General features: G+C 45.2%; 1 long non-coding RNA gene across 1 annotated transcript in view; it reads right to left on the bottom strand.

The window, feature by feature from the left end:
- Positions 1-8242: 8242 nt before the first annotated feature.
- LOC111817982 overlaps positions 8243-22939 on the bottom strand; it is a 17406-nt gene continuing 2709 nt past the window's right edge. The window contains exon 3 of the long non-coding RNA XR_002822071.1: positions 8243-8369. This is a non-coding gene — a long non-coding RNA (uncharacterized LOC111817982). The remainder of the gene's footprint in view (positions 8370-22939) is intronic.

Below are 22939 nucleotides of genomic sequence, written 5' to 3' on the forward strand. Positions count from 1 at the left end.
AAAGAAAAGAAAATGGTGGTGCAAAGGCTGGCAGCAAAATACACCTTCTCCAAGATCTGGAATCCTAACACTTGAAAAATGGTAATTTGGCAAACAGGAAAAAGCAGCAGAGCTCTGGGAATAAAAAAGGAACAGGAAAACAGAAACTTCAGAGAAACTGAAGACCCAGAGGAAGCAAGGAAGCAGATAGAATGCCAACCTTTGCCCCCAGGGAGGTGGTCCTGGGAATACAAGTCTGGCAGGGAAGGGTGGGCAGCCTCAGTGGGCAATGCCGGACCGCAGCTCTGACCTCAAGGAAAGCCCAGTTATTACTGGCTGCAAACACTGTGTGTGTGTGGGCGGTGGGGGGTGAGACAAAGTCACTTCCTCTGTGTGGCAGGCCAGCGTTAGGCAGTATCAGCCACAATGGGGAGTGATACAATCAGCGGCCATTTGGGGAAGGAGTTTACTGATGAAGACCGAGCTACTGTGGAATCAGAAGTCATCAGCGAGCACATTTTCAGGTCTCTGGGGTCACCCTACTATAATGACTGGGAGAGAGCTGGCTGTAAGAGACAGTCATGGAGAAGGCAGACCACTCAAGAGTCCCCTGGGAAGTTTAAGCAGTGCAAGCTCAGGTTGCAGAGGATATGGCCGTCCCACCCTCTGGGGCTCCCATGTTACCCCATTACCACCCTCCTCTGCCACAGGGCATGATGGTCTACTCAATCTTCCCAGCACCAACACGAGGAAGGAAAAGTCTGGGCTGGGACAGCAACCACACCCCGGGGTGCAGGAACAGAGGGGCCTCTAGAGCAAAGAATGTACCTCACAAGCTCACAGGCCACAAAGCCAGTTGGAGAGCAGGGACTTGGGGTGTGAGCAGGGCCCAGACACTAACAGCCCCTGGAGTGTGCACAAGAGAGCAGGGACTTGGGGTGCGAGCAGGGCCCAGACACTAACAGCCCCTGGAGTATGCACAGCCCCAGGCTGACATATCAGCACCGAACAGCCACACCCAGAAAGAGCTCAGAACTCAGCATCCACACCACACAAAGCAGGTGTGGAAGCGAAACAGGCTCTGCTGGGGGCTCACTATCCCTGTGCATACCTGATAGATTCTAATACCACAGGCCCTGGAAAGAAACCACTCATCCGAACACACAGAGGAATCTTTTAAGACTTAATTTTTTTAAAATGGGGTGTGGGGGTCACTCACTTTATCTTTTGCTCTTTGTTTTTATTTTTTTTCTTGTCTTTTTCTGTTATACTTTTCCTTAATTTCATCAACTTTTCTTTCATTAATTGATTTATTTCACTTCTTTCCACTGCACATTCCCCAATTTTACTTCTTTCATTTATCCCTGCCCCCTTCATTTCATTATAAGCTTTATTAATTTTTAGCTATTTGCTTCACTATGCCAATATTGCTGAATTCTTTTCCATTGTTAGTGGTGGTACAGTTGTTGCTTTTAGTAGATCTATTCACTGTATGTCATCATTTGTTTTGGTGTCTGTATTATTACTGCAGATCTCTTTCCTATTGTTAAGGATGACATAGTTACAGCTATTATTGGTTCTTACTGTATGTCAATAACCAGTTTGTTTTTTATTCTATTATTACTTTTTTTAAAAAAATGTTATTTATTTATTTATTTATTTATTTGGTACAGGCTCTCAATACAGCACACAGATTCGTAGTGATCCTCCTGTCCCAGCCTCCCCAGTGCTGGGATCACAGGCGTGCACCACCACGTCCAGTAATGGTGTCCAGCTCAGCTTTCCTGAAAACCCAGGGCCGGCCGCAGGCAGTACTGGGGATCAAATTTGGATCCTTGCATTGCCAGACAGGCGCCTCAACTGCTAAGCTATCTCCTTAACACCGATTCTATTAGTACTGATTTCTTTTCTACTGTTAGTGGTGGCATAATTGTTGCTTCAAATTTTTTTTATCTTTTATTTGGTACAGGGTCTCGCTAAGCAGCCTGGGGCTGGCATGGCACGTGGTACTGGCGATTGAACCCAGGTCCTTGTGTTTGCTAGGCAGGGGCTTAGACTGCTAAGCGACCTCCCCAGTCCACCTGTTGATTTTAATGGGCTTCTACTATAAGCCTATCTGGTTTCTCCCTGTGTTGTCAACACTACTGTGGTTTGTTTTCTCCTCTATGTGTGGTGCTAGAGCTCAAGTCCCCAGCACAAAGCTGGACAGCATGAAGGATACGCTGAAAAGTGTACAAATATCAAAACCAAACCAAACCCAAGGATATAACACAAGGAAACAGAAAGAGATCTCCACAGTAGTGAGATAGTTTTTCTATCCTAACTGATCTTCAACCCACAGTGCAAGCACAGAAGAAATATTAAAAGCAAGGTGACAAGATGCTCCCCAATATTCCCAGCTCCCTAAAAGCTGATCTCACAGACACTGAAGTAGAGGACGCTATAGGAAAAGATATGAAATAAAGACCTCAAAATGTCTGAAGAGATGAAAGAAACATGAGCAAATGCACATAACAAATCAAAGATGATTTAATTAAAGATAAGGACTTTACCAATAAAAATATTTGACGAGCTTAAAGCAGCAGCAAACAATAAACTCACTGAGTTGAGCAGAACAACAGAAGACACGAATGTCCACTTTGGAAAGAATAAGAACATACGACAAGGGACCGAGCAGAGACAAGGAAAGCCCAACAGAGCTCAGGGCAGCCATCTCGACCAAGGTGAGTGGAGGGTCAGCAACAGAACAAGACGCGTGCAGACTGTAAGCTCCAGGCCGCCCTGAAGCAACAGAAGCCCACGCAGGTTGGGTTCAATGCCTGTAAAAACAGAAACATCTAAGGCCAGCCAAATAGCTCAGCAGACTAAAGCGCCTGCTCAGACAGGCCAAGGACAGGCCATGTCCAATTCCCAGGATGCCGTGCTGGCCCCGCCCCCGGGGCACGCTGAGACAGCAACTGAGAATGGGCATGGTGGCATGTCCCTGCAATCCCAGCTCTTGGGAGGCTGTAAATAGGCAGATCACTACAAGTCTGATCTAGTAGCGAGACCGAAACTGAATGCCCTGTAGACCCTTCTCTAAAATTAAAAAAAAAAAAGTTTATTCACTGAAATCATAGTAGAAAATTTTCCACCTCTAAGGAAAGAATTCAACATTCAAATATAAGTGACATATAGAACCCCACGTAGCCACACCAGAAAAGGACCCATCATGATCAAAATTCCTCAAGTCTGATAAGAGGACACTAAAAGTTGCAAGAGAAAAGCAAGTAACCTACAAAGGCAAGCTCATCACAGCTACAGCAGATTTCTCAGCACAACCCTTAAAGGCCAGAAAAGCATGGAGTAGTTTTTCAAACTCTGAAACAATTATCAACCTAGATTTTTATATCTTGCAAAATCAGTCTTCAAATTTGAGACGAAAAGACTTTCTACAACAAAGAAATCCTAAAGAAATGCATGACCACCAAACCAGTACTGCAAAAAATATTTAAAGGACTAGCAAAAAGGTCAATATATACGTAACTAGGAGAGGAATTAAACAAAAAGGAAGGGCCGCTGAAATAGCTCAGTGGACTAAGTGCTTGCTTAGGCAAGCGCAGGGACTAGGGTTTGATCCCAGGCACCACATACCATGCTGGCCCCGCACCCGGGTGTGCTGAGATAGCCACGGAGACTGGTTGCATTGGTGCATGCTTGCAATCCCAGCAATGGGGAGGTTGAAAACAGGAGGATCATTACGAGTCCAAGCTGTTCAGTGAGACCTGTACCAAATACATTTTAAAAAGGGGGAAAAATTAAAGGTATTAGCACTTGCAAAGTAATGCAATAAAAGGACCCAACAAATACCTCATAGTAATAACTCTCAATGTCTATGACCTCAGCTCCCCAATCTAAGGACACAGACTGGCAGACCAGATAAAAGAAAACAAAATGCAAGCATATACTCTCTACAGAAGACACAGCTCATCCAAAAGGAGGTACACAGACTAAAAGCAGAGGATGGAAGTGGTATCTATTCACCAGGGCCCCACATGAGGAGTAGCCATCTTGCCTTCAGACACGGCAGACACCAAGCCAAAACTGGTCAGAAGAGACAACGGTCACGACATTTTGCTTAAAGGAACGATTCAACAGGAAGAGAGAACAAGTGCACATTTTTTTCTATGCACCAAATGTCAGCACACCCAACTTCATAAACATAATGGACTTTAAAAAAGGCCAGACATCAATACAATCAAAGTGGGAGACTTTAATAGCCCACACACATAATTAGGTCAGTAAGACAGGAAAAATAAAATCAAAGAAACTCCAGAGTTAAAACCACATACTGAACAAATGAACATATACCTAGAGAGTTTTTTGTTTTGTTTTGGTCTTTTTGAGACAGGGTCTTACTATGCAGTTCAGGCTGGCCTTGAGCTCACTATGTAGCCCAGGCTGGCCTTAAACTCACAGTGTTTCCCCTACCTCAGTCTCCTGAGTATTGAGATTATAGGCATATGCTACCATGCCTGGTTTAGTCTTTAATCCAACGATAAAACATTTTTCTCAACAGCACATAGGACTCCCCCCCCCAAAAAAAAAAAAAAAAAAACAAAAAAACAGACTGTATCTGAGGCAATAAAGTACACTTAAATATAAAAAACTGAAATAATCCCCCACATAATATCAGAACATAGAATTAAGTTGGAAATCAACAGCTAAAGAAGCCACAGAAACTATACAAAAAGACATTAAATACTACATTGTTGAATAATGACAAGGGAGTTCAACACACCAGAACCTACGGGACACAATGAAAGCAGCAGCAGGGTAGCTCGTAGCTGCAAACACACCAGCAATCTCTGAGTACAGAACCAAATGGTGCAACTCAAGGTCCTAGAAGGATGAGAACAGCCCCAATCTCCCAATAGGAGGAAAGAAATTATAAGTATCTGAGCAGAAATAAATCTGAGACAAAAGGGAAACAAACAAGAAACAACCCAAGGACCAAGCAGTCAAAGAACTGCTTCTCTGGGAGGAAACGTGTCTAGGGATGGAGGGAAGTGGTGTGTCAAGATGTGATATGCATGTGTGCCAATTTCCTGTAAAAAGTGATAACATATCACAAACATATAGTAAAAAGACTGAGAAAAAAAAATAAAGTTCTGTAACATCGTACTCACATTTTTAGTAAGTGTGAAGTATAGAAATTACCAGACCCATGGGAAGCAAAGATCAAATCATGTTAAGGAATGTCCTGCATGCTTTGGGTTAGAAACGGCAGGTGGCAGATGTGAGAAGAAAACCCATCAGGCTTGCTGCTGGGCTGAACACAAAGGAGAAGGAAAGGCCAAGGCCTCTGTAGATCTTTGTTACAGCAGCTGGAATAAGCGGAATGAGACAGCCCGGGAGGAGACCCAGGCGGGAAGTAAAGACAACCCAGGGACGCTGCTGTGGCCTAATACTGAGTGACCAAGTCCAAAAGAAACCAAGCACAGGAGCATGCACTGTCTGATCCACTTACATAAAGTTCATACACATGCAAAATGAATGGATGCAGCCAGAAAAATGGGCCAGCAATCAGAAAGAAGCAGGGTCCCGGGACCCTGGCCCAGTGATGTCTCCAGCCAGCTGACACAGTGTGCTCACCTCGCAGCTCCAAGAGTTCATCTGCTCCAGCCCCTGTGAACTTGAGTGTTGGGCCTCCAGGAAAAGTTCAAGAAAGAGAGAAAATGGGGGAGGAACTGCATTGAGAGGAAAGACTAAAACTAGAGCAGAGAAAAACCATTAAAAAGGCAAACAGGGACAGGAGCCAAAGCCTGGGCAGAGGGATGGCCTCAGAGTAGAGGGAGAAGGGCCACCTGGGACAGAAACACAGGCAAGAAGCACAATGTACCTATGTTAAGAGCAGAGCTGGCAGGCTGGGGATGTAGCTCAGTGGCATAACACCTGCCTGGCAAGTGTGAGGCCCTGAGTTCAAGTCCTGGTACTAAAAGTGCTGGCAACCCAAAAGCAGGAAGTGAGGTCATCTGTGGAGAAGGACAGGCTAAGCAGGGCCTGCATCAGCTGAGCTGTGCTACGAAAGGAGAAAAGTGCATGGGCTGAAGAGTGGCTCCTGAATTTCTCTGTGTACTCAGAACCTCAGGTTGCAGCCTGGTCTGGAAATGGGATCCTTTGAGATATAATTAGTCAGTGTGGGGTCACACTAGATAAGGGTGGGCCCAGAGTTCAAAGCCTGCTATCCTTTACAAAGGGTGTGTGTATGGGCACGCAGACAGCAGCGACACAGAGCAGGGCAGAGCGATGAGTGACCTGCCCAAAGCAAGGAAAACCAAGCACTGCTGACACCTTCCTCTGACTCTGGCCTACAAAAGGAAGCCCCAGCATGTGGCACCACATTGGGAAGGCGCAGTGTGCTCTTGGGACCATCTCCCCTTGATTTACCCCTGTCTGAGTGCTCTGTACAAGACAGGTACTGCTCATGGGTGACACGAATGTCATACTTCCCAAGCCTTTTCACTCTGCAAATTGAACCCACTCTTGGGCATGCAAGGAAGTGCTCTGAAAAGGGGCTAAGAGAAAGCCCCTTTCTAGGCCACCACGGTCTTAACACACTCAGGGCAAATTTCACCATGTTCTTGACAGCACAGGGTCTCTCCACACCTTCCCATCCATCTGCATCCCCCCAGCTCCATTCACTCCTCGCAAAAGGCCACTTCCTAGCCAGAGCAGAAGCCCAGCTCTCCTGCTGACACTGTAACTTCAAGCAAGTTGTTTATTCCTAGGACTTGATTTCCTTTAATGTAAAAGAGAAGTAATGCCTACACCTTTCTCTCCTATAGTTTTGTGAAAAAAAGATAACGCATAATGTATGACAGTGCCTGATGCCTTTTTGTGTTCTCTAATTTGCCCACCAGCCAGGACAAGTGGAACAATGTTAGCGGGAGGACAGCCCTAAAGACTGCAGGAAACAGCTTAGCCCCAGCTTTCACTCCCTTCCCTAACTGCACTCTGATCCCTGCATGCGGAGTACCTTTCCCTCTCTGAAGGAAACTGGGCCAGTCCAGTAAGTCACTGGGAAAGCTGCGACCCCCTCCATTTCCCAGTACAGTCAAAGGGAAGGCCAGTCCTCCCTGAGGACCATGAAGAGAGAGAGAGAGAGAGAGAGAGAGAGAGAGAGAGACAGACAGAGACAGACACACACACAGGTGACATGAAACTAGAGTTCTTCACATGCTCTAGGATGACCCCAAGACAGATGTTCAGCCAGTTGCTAATGCATTTTCACCTCCCTGCCCTCCCACAATGCCTTGGTACTTAGTATCTGACAATTAGAGGATCTGTTGCTGATTGCCAGGCAGCTCTAACTGACAAAATATTTTGTTTTATTAGTGGCACTGGAAACTGAACACACCCTCAGGCATGCAAGGAAGTGCTCTGCCACTGAGCTCCACTCTGGCTCACACTATACATTTAGGGCCATGATAAAAAAAAAACCCTGCCTCACTGTCTATGGTTTTCACTTAGAAAACAATCATTTCTCATAAAAATGTCATGTATGTTCACATGAGTTAGTATCGCTGCAAAATTTTAGTTTTCATTCTCAAACCTAATTTCAGTGAGGGTAAAGAATATGCAAATAATGGCAAGAGGAGCGCTTGCTTACAGCTTCCACCGTGAGATGCTGCTGCTCTAGGTATAAGGAAAATGTCTCCCAAAGTCCTCCAAAACAATCCAGAAGTTTAGCACATAAGCAAACTAAGAGGTACACCTCAAGAACTCCACCAAGAGAGCAGGGAGCAGATAAAGGTGCTGCCAGGCTTTGCTCCAGTCCATGGGGGTCTTCTCGCAGAGCACGGCACTTTGGCCCCTGGCTGCCCCTCACACAACACCGTGGTGACAGGCCGGCCCACTGGGCATGCAGATGCCCCTGAACCTAGAGCCAACACTGAGCCAGCAATTCCCAGATGTACTCTTAATGATCATCTGCCTCCGTTACAGTAATAGGAGAATTCCCACAAGGGTTCTCAGATCAACTTTTAGACAGGTGAAAGGTGGACTACCAGGACTCTTCAATGGAATTTGAGGGTCTAAGGGTCCAAGTTCCTTTCTGTAATGAGGTCAAAATTTTAATTAAAAGCTTGCTCCTTTACTGGCAGAAGGACTTTAGGACACTTTGGTGCCTTCCTGCCTGCATCTCTGCCACCAGCTGACTGGGCACACAGCCTTGTATCTAGGCTCCACAACTACCTCACCTTCCCTGAAAGCCCATACTCAAGTCTCCTGGTTCATCTTGCAGCAGGCCACGGCCAACTCGGCCCTGGATTTTAAAGAACTCTTGGGCAGAGTGATGGTTTCACTTCATCTTGGAAGAAACTGCTGTTCATGTGACTCAGTCCAGGACTCTAATGGAGACAAGACAGAAGAAGCAGAGTCTGGTTTTTCTTCAACTAGAAATTACCAGACTCATTACAAAAATTCAGTGCAAAGAAGAGCAACAAGTTATGGAGGGAATACTGCCAGTTTTCTTCTGATTGTGGGAAGGATCCATGCATGTGCCAGGCATCAGACAGAGGACACCACGGGCACACATTCCATCGCTTTCCTTCAGCTAACTCCTCCACAGAAATGACCCACAGCTGGCACAGCCAGCCAAAGGCCTTGGCACTGCCACTGGCTCTGTGATAGTGGCTGATCTCAGACTGATCTGCCCACATAGGGATAATAATGTCTACAGTGCCTTGCTAGGATAATTAAGGAAGGTAATAAATGGGAAAGTATCTGTCTGAGTGCCCGGAGGCTAGCCGAGGCTCAGTAAATATTTGTTTATTTCCCCTATTTCAATTAACGCATGACACATTCGCAAGTTTGCCAGAAATGTCATTTCCCAGGCAGAGGCTTCTGGAGACCTGCGATCTAAACTCATAATGAGCTGCTGCTACACCTTTGTCTACAGCTCCTCACTGCCACCCACCCATTTCACCTCAGTGACCTCCACCACAGACGGTTTTCCCAAATCCGACTTCGGTGGGCTCTATCAGTCTACAATCCACTCCTTGTTAACCCTCAGCCCACACACAGGAATACCAGAGGGGTGGGGCAGACCAAGCCCCTTCCAGTGGCCTCAGATCTGAGTTTATTGTACTTGTTTGGCAAGTGCCTATCAGAACCCTCACCACTTGGGTAGAGCATTGGACTAACAGGCCAAAGATCTAAGTTCAAATTCTTGTCCTGACACTCGATAGCTGGGTGACCGCTGGCAATTCACTCCAATGAGCCTCAGCATATACGTCAGCTACAAGTGGGAACAGAGCCAGCATCAGTCACCAGGGCCACCCTCACACCCTCCAATCCAGAGAGTGTAGATTTCTGCACCCATTCTACCTCAGTGAGGAGGAATGGGTGTGGCTGAGCAGGATGAAAGCACTGAGTCTTTCCAGGACACCATCAGGAGACACAGACTGAGGGTCAGCGTGCACAAACAGGACAAAACATAAGGAGGCTCCCTCACCCTTCCCACTGCACCTGTTCCTTCACAGGGCCAGATGGGCACTGGACAGGGAAGGGCATGGAAGGAAGCACAGGAGGCTCGAGGAGATTCAATCCTGTTTGCCACATTGTCCGCTCATCCCACGCTTCACAATGAGAGCCATAGGACAGAACCCATGCTCTAGCCCAGGAGGAAAAGAACCGAGTACAGATCTCAGGCCACCCCCGCGACGAGGCAGAATAAATACCAAGGGTTACATGGGACCCTGACTGGTGAGCTGCAGGAAGAACACGGCAATCCTGGCCTGGGAGGAGAGTGGACAGTGGGTAAGCAGCTGGACTGGCCTCGGGGACACCATGGCAGGAGTGGTCACAGTAGTTTGCAGGTCAAAAATTAACAAGTTGGGATTCTGGCTCTATTGTGTGCACTTTTAAAAATGGTGGTAACAAAATTTACCATCTTAACTACTTTCCAGGGTGTAGTCACCCTTTCTCCCTCCCCAGCTCTATGACCCTGACCACCCAAGTAGCTCAGCATGGCTATTTCTATACCTGGCACACACTCCTAAATCACACGTGCTATCTACAAGTGAATACAGGCAGGTATGAGGAGAGGGCCACGAGCAGGAGGTCCGTGAGGAAACACAGGTCAGAAGCAGTACTTCCTCCAGCTGGTGAGCCTCAAGTCCCTGGATACAATCAAGCTGCCACCCACTCTTAGAAACGACCGCGGGGCGGGGCGGGGCGGGGCGGGGCGGGGCTGGGGAGACAGCTCAGCAGCAGAAGTGCCTGCCCAGCAAGCACAAGATCTAGAGTTTGATCCCTGGTGCCAAAAAAAAAAAAAAAGGAAAGAAAGAATGAACGAACGGACCACAGAGTGGTGACCTGAAGAGATATGCAGAACAGCAGCGCTTGGGTTTCTGATGTTCAGAACTGGCACTTGTGGCTGATCCAGGAAATGTATGTCACCAAAGGCTAGTACCAAATTCAGCTAGTTGTCATAGCAAACACTATCTTCCAGGCACTCCAGGTGGAAATGTGCACAGGACTAAGAAATGCAAAACATTATCAGCCAGGCCTGTGAATCCAATTCTCAACACAGTATTCTACAGCTAAGTGAGACTACATAGGGAACACCTTTTCTCTATATTAGTGGTAACCTTAAGCCTAAGACCAAAGTCCTTATTGGCATGAATGGAAAGTCCTAAGGTACTGTACTAGACCTGAACCTTTGGTTTTACCTTCCACAACAAAGACATCTGGTCAAGAGTATCCAAACTAGCACAGGAGAGACTGGATTCATAAAGAAACAGAGGAGAGGGAACATTCACTCTTACACCACAGTACACCTGGTTCCATCTTCCACATAGGGTGGCTGCCTGGACACTTAGAGAGGGGACGAGGTTGGGGGACTGGCCAGCCTTTCCATTCAGGAGCCGCCTGTGCCCCAGCAATGGACCAGGAAAAAAGGAAGACATCACACACCCACATGGGCTCACCTCTCCAACCTAGAGGGCAGGCCTGTCAGGGCAGAGGCCACTAAGAAGACCTTTAACCTTACTGGCCATTCTAATCCTTAGAGTAGGGGTGCAGTCAGGGAATGGAGGAGCCCAAAGTTGGAGAAAGTCACATCTGACAGTGGAAGCAAGGATGCAAAGCCACACACTGTACTGCAAGCTGAGAGTGGGAAACAGGCTGTCCTTTCACTTGCTTCCCAGCTAGGCATGCAGAGTGTTCAATTCATGATGTACACGGCCCAGAGGTCCAAACCACATTCAGCAGTGATCTGATGAGAGGAGCAAGCCTGTCCCACATAAGACACACTGCCTTCCTGAGCTGAATCAAGGCAGGAGAGATCATTGAAAGACCACCACAGAAATGCTTGTGCTGGGAGTTGATAGCTCTCAGTACCAAGTCTGTACAGAGACAGACGTAAAACCACAATCCTCCAGGAGAAACTGTCAGAAACTCCAATTTAGGGAAAAGGCCTTGCTCAGACTTTGGACAAAACACTAGAAACTTATAGAGCAACAACATAGTTTTTAAAATTTTACTCTCTGTGGGCTTGCCATGCCAGCCCCGCCCCTGGGGCGCACTGAAACAGCAAATGAGATTGGGTGTGGTGGCATGAGCCTATAATCCCAGATCTCAGGAGGCTGTCAACAGGTGGATCACTATGAGTCTGATCTAGTAGTGAGACCCAGAACACCCTGTAGACCCTTCCCTGAAAACACACACACAAAGTTTTACTCTCTGGGTGCAGACAGAAATCATGGGGAAGAGGAAAGGATGGTTTGAGATCTAAGGCAACCTCTAAGACAGCAGTGGGAAGCTTCACTAACCAGCAGCTGATGTGAAGAGAATGAAGCCCCAGAGGAGCAAGGGGAGATGAGGCAAACAGGATTCTTCCCACCGCAGAGAAAGCAGCCCAATGTCTAGGAAATGAAAGGCAGATGACGGCAAGTTCAAGAAGAATGTGAAGCTGGGGAGACAGCTCGGTGGTCTAAGTGCCTGCCTGGCAAATGCAAGGATCCGGGTTCAATTCCTGGTACCACATGTGGGCACGCACCGCCAGCTACCAAAACCAATGTGGTGGCACACACCTGTAATCCCAGCACTAGGTTAGCTGAGATAGGAGGATCACTACGAGTCTGAGCTGTGTAACAAGACCCTGTACCAAATAAATAAATATATAAAACATTTTTAAAAATATTTTGTTTTTAGAGGTTTTTTGTATAGGGTCTCACTACACAGGTCGGACTTGTAGTGATCCTTCTGTTCTCAACCTCCCCAGCGCTGGGATTATAGGTGTGCACAATCACACCTGGATTCGGTCGCCCGGTGTAGCATGAAGTACTGGGGATTGGTCATCTGCACTTGCCTAAGCAGGTGCTTAGTTCACTGAGCTATCTCGCTGGCCCAAAAGATTTTTTTTAAAAAGAAGAATGTGAGACCATGAGATTTTCCTTCTTTGTGAGTTTAAGGGCCCTAGGGCTCTTCAGAAATTCCAGGCAGAGTTTTAGGTTACAGTATCCAAAGGGGATTCTGGTGTGGGACAAATGGTAAAACAAAGGGGAAATTGACCACAGTGACAGTAGTCAGAGCCCCCAAGACTCTCTGGAAGATGCAGAGATAAGCAAGGCAGCCACAGGGCGACTGGAGCCTGGATCTTGCTGGGCAGATGCAGAGAGAGCAAAAAGGTCATGTTATGATGAGCTTAGGAGCACAGTGTTGGAAGCAGTGGCTCTTATGGCTCATCCATCCAGCTCACAAAGTAGGCAGACGGTCTTAGGTGAGAGATGTACATAAATACATGAGACTCGAAGGGCAGAAAGCCAAAGAAGAGATAAGAATTATCCGAGACATTGATGAAAAGGAAAAGCCAGCAATCTGCACAACCTCCGTTTAAGATACAAGACTCTAGTATCACAAGCACCCCATGAGAGCTTCAACCAAACAGATGTAGGTTCATAGGTGCTGAGGCACTGATGTAGGCCATCTAGAGTCCTCGGGAGAGAAGTCAGCAGAGGCTCTCACCAATTCTCTGAAGGAGACAAGCCAGACAGAACAGGTTCCCATGCTGGGCCTTACCACCTGGCTCTGCTGTGCAACCCTCACCCAAAAGCTAGGAAGGGAACAATCAAGACAGTAAAGCCACCAGCCTTTTATAAGACAGGTGAGGAACTAAGTCAGGGCAGAAACACTTAAAACATTGCCCTGCAAACCTGCAGGGCTCAAGGGAGATCACTCTCATCACTTTATTTACTCCATCTATACCTCTTCCCTCTGCTGTAACTCTAATGACTCCACAGTTTTGGGGTATACTATAGATTTTAAGGTCTATTTTTTTCTTTCCTATAATTGTTAGTGCACAGTAATTATACGAAATGGGTTTCACTGTGAGATTTCCATAAACGCCTATAACATACTTTCATTACTGCTACCCTCCTGGTTGCCTTCTCTTCCCCTATCACCAAGGTCAGTTTTATAGGAATTCACTCTTTCTTTGAAAGAATGTGATCTATCAAGGATAGATGTATCAAACTGTTGCAGGTTTACATTTGGACTGGGTATTAACTTGTTTTCCTAAATGAAAATTTGGGGACTGTGCTGAGTTAATGAATGTCCACATAGTTTCCTCTAACTTTTGGGGAAAGGAATATACTAAAGAGGTTATAGCCATCCCACTTGCTCATAGCTATCTGAAGTGATGATGATGCCTTTTGCAGCCACAATCACTAATTAAGAAACACAGGCCTACAAATTATGACAAATGGCCTTGCATTGTCAAAATGAATAGAAAACAAAGGTAAAAATGCTTTCAACATTTTTAGGGATATCAGTTTATCTGCAGGAACAAGGATTGACTTGGAATGAAGGCAGCTAATAGTATGTATTTTAAAGGGCAGGAACATAGATGGAGGTATTTAACTAAAATGGTTGATACCAGGCGAGAGCACTTCTTTTATGCCCTGAGAGACCACAAATCCTACCAACAGGAACTCAGCTCTCTGGATAGACCTAGGCTACTACTGGCCATATGACTGCTTTTGTGAGACCAAGTCCAGCCAGCTGACCCAAGAGCTTAACTGTGACCTAGGATGTCATTTAGAACAAGTGATGACAAAACCAAATTCCCTGTCTTTCAGGAACCTAAACAATCCTAGGAGAAAGAGGTTGTGAGACACAAAGCTGAATGCAGAAAAAGACTTCAGGGGGCACCAGAAATCACAGCAAATCAAAGTTATGAGGAAGTAGAGAAAACATAGAAATAGGACAAGTCAGCTGGCCAGCAGAAAGAGAAGACAGACACAAAGAGAGATGTCGAGACGCGCCTGTCCATGGGGACAACCAAATCATCTCAAGGCCCAGCTTTCTGATGGTCCCTAATCCATGTGTACCCTACAGCATACCCCACTTCCTTAGGGCTGAGTTGATCTGTTCCTGCAACAGAAGAGCCTTCCTCCCCGCTTCAGGGGAAGTTTTCCCAGAAGGCTCTTCAGCCCCACTAACAAGCAGGTCCCTGGCAAACTGCCCCCACCAGACAGGTCCAGACAGCTCAGAGCATCTTAAAGACCTTGAAGACCATGCAGCTGCTGAAGACCTGAGAAATGATTTATTGCTGGAAAATTTGACAAGGAATTTACAAAATCAGTTAATGAATGTTGAATGTCTACAACTAGTTGAATGAAGCTTATCTCATAGTTCCACAGAAGCTAGTTGTGTGGGAAGCATGAAGTTTGATATGACACATCTTTACATCATCAGTCCCAGAGTGGAGGACACATCTCCCAGCTGCTGCTGGAGAATGCACCCTTATACCCTTTGCCTCGCCACTCCAAACTGAGCGGGCCAACTCAGAAGCCACTCAAGCACACACTGCACTGGTGTGGTAGTGCTTCTCAGATCAGGAGTCCTTTATCTTGTCTTAGTTTAAGTGAAACCAACTAACTTCCGTTAGCCATCCGGTTATTTTCACCTAAAATATTAAATGTCATACATGACAGTAAATGGCCCAGTACATTTAAAACATTTAACTTTTCACATGGGCCAGAATAACAAATCAAACATTGGCCACATCTGCTCTTCTCCTCTGGCAAGAACTCTACCAACTGTTACAAGCAGACCTACATGTTCTTTTCTATTGGGCAATGTATCAACCTGAAAAAAGTAGGAAGTCACTTAAATCACTCATAGCCTGAGCTGAGGCAGTTGAGAACAGCAGCAACACCATTTCTCCCCAGCCACCACGGGTCAGAGCTTGCAGTGCGTGTGCACACAGAGACACTCCCCATCTGCTTGCTGTCTGTCTATGGTCTGTTCACCCTGGACGTGGAAACACTCCACAAGCCACCCCCACCCACGCACCTCCTCCACAGCTGGTCTCCCCACCCTCACGCCACTTCTGCAAACAGCTCTCCCCACCGTCTCCCTCCTCAGGTTTCCTGGCCATTCCTCGCATCCTTCTCTTGGACTCTTGAGTTCACTCATGTCTCTTCGTCCCCTGCTCCCCAACATGTTCTCCTTTCTCTGGCCTTGCCCAGTGCTTTCATCCTTTCTTTCACTCCTTCCAGAAGTGCCTCCTACTCCGCTCAAGCTCAGCAAAGACTAGAGGGTCCAGCTTGCTGCTAAAGCACAGTGAGAACACCAACCCTCACATCTACCCCCAGTCTCGCTTTTGAATTTGTACTTCTGGCCGCCACAGGAAGGTCCCCATCGTCCCATAGTGAACTGAGATCACGTCTCCTCCACAGGTAAAATACGCAGAGGGCATCATCCTCCCCCAGCTCTCCTGCGTGGGGGTGGCCAGAGCCAACTCTCATCTGCCTGCACCCCTATGTCTCTTTGAACAGGCTCCCTGGCCTCTTCTCCTTCAGCAGCTAAACACAATGCAAAAGATTAAAGAAACCACACTGAATCCTACACCCTCTGAGCTGCTATGCATTTCCATTGCCCACAGCACCCATTTTCCTGATTCCTACCACCTCCCTTCCCATTGCACCACTGATGTTCCTCTTAACATCAGCATCTTCTTGCCCAACTCAAGGGCACTTTCTGTTTCATCTCACTACACTGCTGGCCACACTGCTCTGGCTCCTTGACTCTCTGGCCTCCATTCTGGTCTTGCTGCAAAAACTCTGCACACTCAGGCTACCTATTCTGAGATACCACCTGGGCTCCATCTCAGCTCCTCCCTAACCCCAGGTCATCACGTCCACACCAGTTTCAACCACCTTGGCCTGGTTCTTCTCACTCTGGCTAGTACAGAACACCCAACAATTCCAGTGCCCTCAGGGGCCACTCTAACAACCCCTCAGAGCCAGTCTGGACATTTACACTGAAAGCTTGGGACATGTAATGCATTTCACACCTCAGCACTACCACTAACTAGTAGCCAAACATGAAAATGGATACAAATGCTTCATACAGGTTCTCTAGCTCTAAGTGTGCATCTGGTTCTCACCACAAGGTCTTAGTCCGATCATGACAGACACAAAAAGAAGTCACTGAACACTAGTTAAGTGAGAACCCTAACTGGTTAAGTGTTTTCTGGCAGATCTGAGTACTCTGAACCAGTGAAGTAGTCTCCTGTGCCACCACAGTCACACCTATTTATTTATTTATTTATTTATTGCAGTACCAGGGATTGAACTCAGGACCTTGTGCTTGCCAGACAAGTGCTTATTCTACTGAGCTATCTCTCTGGCCCTACACCTATTTAAATTACATGTCTACAAATGACTTTGAGATGCAGAAGGATATAATGGCATTCACTCAGCAGAAAAACAAGTTCCAATTCTTTTCATTAATTGCTTTATTGTTAACCTAAGAGCAGAAGTTTATCATTTCTGGGACAGAGTTTTACTCTGGCTACAAGGGCTTCCTCACAAGCTGTCACAATACCATGGAACACACTGCAAATAAGATGTAGAAATAAGCTATGATTATTTTATGAACTTGCAGGGCCATAAAAAATACATGAGCTCTAGAATAGCTTTACTGAATTTCTTTTAATAGATCAGGTGACACAAGAGATACTACATGTTCCACTTAGGATAAAAGTATAGAAGTACTTCAGTGTCACAAACCAGTTCAAATTATACTTTTATTAAAATTAAACTTTGAATGTTTTTGATACATCTCCAGATTTTTAAAAAAATCCCTCCCACGGTCTGTGCAATGAATACCTGCCATCACCATGAGTCAGTCACCTGGCATGATTCTCCCACAGGAACCTGCTGTCGCACTACTTCAAACCTGGGCCAAACAACTTCCATCTGCCAAATCTTTCACTCTTGATTCCTTTATCACATCTCTGGACCATGTAAAACTACTAAAAACAAAAAACAACGAAAAAAAAACCCCACCTGAGCACACTCATGTCACTCCCTTCTGGACAGCCAGACAGCACGTGCACACTAAGGGCACCTACACTCCTCTGCCCCAAAACACTGAACCTAAGAGTAGGAACAGGAGCTCAGCTGAGCCCTGAGAATCACAGTTATGGAATGGAAAAACTGTCTATGCTGTGCTAACTTCTAGACATTGTAGGCCCAACCAAGAAACAACCTCAGAGTCCAAGTGGTACTACTTGAAAGTCCTTGTATTCACACTATTTCAAATGAGGTTGACTGGGACAGAAGCACTGCAAATTTGAGGCCAGCCTGGACTAAGTAACAAGACTCTACCTCAAAACACCACACCACCAAAAAAGCACTCAGACCCTTGCACTTGCTAGAGAAGTGCTTATTCCACTGAGCCATCTTCCCGGCCCCCAAAAAAGAAAAAAGAAAAAAACAAAAAACAAAAAACAAAACCCCACAAGCTGAGGCAGAGGAATTCCAATTTTGAGCCAGGCTGGAGATCTTAGCAAGACCTTGTCTAAAATAAAATAAAATAAAATAAAGAAAACATTTGAAACAAAATGAAACAGCTGGGGATGTAGCTCAGTGGTCAAGTGACTGCCCAGGACATCCAAACCCCTGGGTTCAATTTTTAGTACTAAAAACAAGGGACAGGTGGCATTTCAACCAAATCTCTCCTTGCTCTCTAGCGAAGCTTTCTGTTCCTTTCCCAGGCAGGTTCTGCCACACGCTGTCCTTCAAGTTGCCTGGCATCTCCTCCTGCTGCTCTGCATGGGCTCACCCACTCCCAACCATGTGGCAAGGATGGTGAAGACTCTCTGCATAATTCCTTCAGGCCTGGTGGGCGCTTTCACATGGAAACTGGACCCAGGCTCCACTCTGCCTATTTCCTGGCCACCTCTCTATGGAAGAGAACACTCCCATCAACAGAAATCACTCCGATCAATCAGAAGTACTCTGGCCACAGGATGATGGATAGCTGGACCACAAACACCCACAGAATCAGCATCTGTTCATACTGGCAGAGCCTAACCCAGCAGACCCCGAAAACAATCCAAGGATCATCCAAAGTCAGGGTCATGCAGTATTAAAAGATTCCATGCAAAAGACATAGTGCAGGTGGAAGCTGGATGGTCAGACCCCATCTAATTTACTAACACACAGTTATATCTCAGGAATGATTTCAACAATGAGCACTGTACCCAACTGTTTGCACAGTGAAGGATATATATGTATTATAAAATAATTCTTCACAAATCATCAAGAAAGATCTCATGCCCTGTAAGTCCCTCAAACTCCATGTGTCCAAAACCAAATCTCCGCACTAAAGCCTGGCATAAACCCCAGAATCTAAGACATAAAATGCATTGTTCTTAATCTGCTAAAAATGTTTCAATGGGTCCCACTCACTTTCAATGCAATTTCCAAATTTATTTGTGTATGTTTTTAAAATGCACACATCCAGGGGCTGGTGAGATGGCTCAGTGGTCTAAAGCACCTACTTAGAACAAGCTAAGCTAAGCAAAGCACAGGGACCACGGTTCAATCCCCCAGCACCACATGCCAGCCAGCCCTGCCCCCTGGTGGGCTGAGCTGGCCACACATACACACAAAATAAATAAATAAATATTTAAAAATAAAAATAAAATGCACACATCCACACTGCACCAGTCCCGCTCCCTGGGTGTGCTGAGCCTAGACCAAGTCTGGATGTGGTGTCACACGTCTGTAATCCCAGCACTGGGGAGGCTAATAATAGGAGGATCACTAGGAGTCTGAGCTGCTAGGCAGCAGAGAGACCCTGTACCAAATACGTTTTTTAAAAAAATGCACACATCTGTTATGCAGCTAACATGTCCCAGATATATGCTTTGCAATTTTTACTTAAATGTATTTGGTACAGGGTCTCAGTAAGCAGCTTGGATTCATAGTGATCCTCCTGTTTTCAGCCTCCCCAGTGCTGGGATTACAGGTCTACACCACCAGCCCTGGTCTCCTCAGGTCTCCTTGGCCCAGCTCAGTGAGCCCAAGGGCGGGGCCAGCTCCACATGTGGTGCCAGGAATCAAACTCGGTCCCATACCTGGTCCCTTCATTTGCCTAAGCAGGTGCTTAGTGCACTGAGCTATCTCACCAGCCCAAAAGTGTTTTGCTGTTTGCTTGTTTGTTTGGCACAGGGTCTTGCTATGCAGTTTGGACTTGTGGTGATCTTCCTGTCTCAGCACTCTGGTGCTGAGATTACAGTATGCACCCCCACGCCCAGGGATCCAGGGCCACATGGCATGTGGTACCTCGCACTGACCGCAGGACCTTGCACTTGCCACACAGGTGCTTATACTGCTGAGCTAGCTCCCCGGCTGTGCTTTGTAAAACTGAGTATCTCAATACATATGTAATGTAACCTTTGTAAATATAAAAAGGCAGATTTAAATAACCCTACAGCCTACCACCCAAAGTCTGCGATTCTTAAGCTCTGGAATCTATTTTCTTCCACATATTTTCTACACATAGGTTGTACTGGAAAGTTGTGAATTTTTAATCACATCACACATACAATTGTGTATCTTGATTTTCTTCCACTTAACAAACATAAACGTTTTAATATATTTTCTCCATAAACCTTTTCAGAGACAATGTTACTTAATGGATGTATCATAACTATTCTGTGATTAAACACAATAATTCTAAAATATACAACTTGTTCATCAGGCTTTTTTTCCTATACTCAAAAGTGCGCCATTAATGAGTCCTATGAGGTTGCTATGTCAGGAGATAAGAATATATTTTAGGATCTCAATATACAAGACAATAGAACATAGAAGAGTGCCATTTTTGCTGTATCTTAAAAGGATATACTTAGATCTAAAGATCAAAAATTTTTTACTCTAAATTTAAATCTGTATTAAGTTAGTAGAAAACTATAACCTCTTCATAACAAAAGTGCTCATAATAAAAATTACTGAAACAATGCAAATGTGTATGACATAGAAATCCCATCTTCCTTTGCTTTCTTTCCCCTTTTAGGGCTAATTACCGGCAACTGTTTTCATACAATCTTCTAGTCTTTTTCTGCTTTCACTGAAATGTACACATGTGACTCTTTCCTTTTGTTCCTTATCAAAAAAGGGGGCAGGGATCAAATTTGCTGTTTTGGTTCAATAGAAGTATCACAGACACCAATACACTAAAGTCTGACTCTCTTCTTAAAAACTACATCATACGCCACAGCACCAAAACTACTATGGCTATCTTTAGTTTTTCCTCATTATAAAAGACACTGCAATAAACAGACATTGATATTAACCATTCTTCTGTAAGATACTGCAGTGTCATTCAAATGCATACTCATTTATTTAACTTGTCATTTAAAGAAGGGATTTTATTGTTCATACAGTTTTGGTACATTTATGATTTGTTCTCCAATGTTTCTGAGTTTTGCTGCTATTAGAATAGAATCTTCTTCATCTATAAGAGTAACTATTGGGCCTGCCAAATACTCAGTGGATTAAAGCGCCTGCTTAGGCAGAACAGGGACCGGTGTTTGAGGCCCCAGTGTGCCTTGCCAGCCCCAGCCCTGGGGTGCGCTGTGACAGCGACTGAGCGTGGTGGTGCCTATAACCCCAGTGGCTGGGAGGCTGAAAACAGGAGGATCACAAGTCCAATCTGTGTAGTGAGGCCTTGTACTAAATACATTTTTTTAAAAAAGAGTAACTATTAATCACTGATTATTAGTCAGATGTCACATAAGCTGTTTACATATTATAGATATTAACTTGCTAATCATTTGTCACAAGCATTTTCTGGCTTTTAACTGCAAGATATTTTTGCCCTTTTCCTCTTTTAACTAAGTTTTAAACTTTTATATAGAGTAATATACTGATATTCTATATATTATTTGCTTCTTTGTCCTTAAGAGTAGCAAGAGTAACAGAGTTGAGTGTTCTGCAGGTGCCAGGGCCTTTATCCCGCATTATAAAAACTCCCACAAGGCAGGATTCTTTTCCTTACAAGATTCCAGTTAGGCACAACTAGCTGCAAAGCCTGTTCTAAGCATGCAGAGCTCTTCTTCACAGATGTTTGTGCTCCTGATTTCCATATTCTTTAGAGCTGGAGGCGTTCATGCTGAGTTACCCTGTATTACCTTCCTGCACCATACAGTTTACTTCTGGGATACAGAAAAAGGCTCCAGTGACCTGTTGAACAGATGCCCTGAAGCCACTAGGACCATTTCAGCGAACATGGCCCTAAAATCTATTTGACTGTATTTATCTCACCATACTACAGCTTGTAAGATTACACTCAAAGTTGTGATTCATTTCTGATCCTCCTCCCCCACAGAAACTCGTAATTACTGTCAAGTTCACTGTGAAAACAACAGCTCTGTAACAACAGCTGTATCACATCCAGAAACAAGTCTTCTCTCTGCAATGAAGGTATTCTTTCAGACCACTTGGAACATTTTATGATCGCCTCCATGTACATCATGCTTGTCTCAACAAGGCTATACCTACAGGTTTTATGTTTTCTTTTGTAATGTGGTCAAAGCCAGTTTTCTATCTTGTTTCTTCCATTTTATTTTCTGCTACATTATATTTGACATTCAGAAAACTATGAATTTTGAACATGCATCAATTCATCAGATCCTCTGTCATTTCAATCTTTTTTGTCTAATCATTTTTGTTATCCTCTTCGTAGTCAATGTTATTGCTGGGTCAAAACTTATCCAAAAAAAAAATCTATTATATAATGTTCCAATTTTTAACTTCATCCTGCGTAATGTGGAAAATTAGTTTAACATCTATGCTTTTTCATTGGAAAATGCTCTGTTTTTTCCTACTTTTATTCAGGTCTACCTTTATCAAACATTTGAGCCAGGCATAGTGACACTCGCCTGTCATCTCAGCATTCAGGAGGCTGAGGCAGGAAGATCACATCAAGTTTAAGCCTCGCCTGAACTACATAATGAGATCCTGTCTCAAACATAAATGTTTTGACTTTATAGCTGGATGTGTAAATGCACTACGAACCCCAAAGCACAGCCCGACATGGCCTGCCAGTTCTCCACTCTCCACCCACCTCTACCATTCTGCCCTTGGCAACTTGAGTAGTTTAAAAATGCAAATCTGACTAGGTCATTCCCTTGCTTAAAACCCAATCTTTACAATGGCTTCCCATTTCCCCTAAGACAAAACTCAACATCCCTAACCACCCCTACAAGCCCCTACAGGATCTGGCCCCCAGCCTAGCCACACTTCCCCCTATTCACATCATCTTGCCAGTGGGCAAAACTTTCCCCTTTCTGGGCCTTCCCACATGCTGTTCCTTGCCTGGAAAATTATTCCCTACTTCATTGGACACCCACACCTACAATCTTCAAATCTCAGCTTAAATCCTACTTTTGCCCAAAAAAGTCTCTTTGAGCAACCTCTCCCTAACCATTCTCTAGTGTGGTCCCTGATTTCATCCACTCTGGTAGCAAGTGCTCCCTAACTTTCCCAGTAGATACTACAGTCTGTGATTGGACCAGAAGCCTTCCCCCCCACCCCACTACAAAGATTCCAGCAGGAAAAGGTTGATTTTATTTGCCACGCTAGAAAATATATATAATAGGTACATTATATAT

Source organism: Octodon degus, unplaced genomic scaffold (genome assembly GCF_000260255.1).
Source record: "Octodon degus isolate 3935 unplaced genomic scaffold, OctDeg1.0 scaffold00076, whole genome shotgun sequence".
NCBI classification, from domain to species: domain Eukaryota; kingdom Metazoa; phylum Chordata; class Mammalia; order Rodentia; family Octodontidae; genus Octodon; species Octodon degus.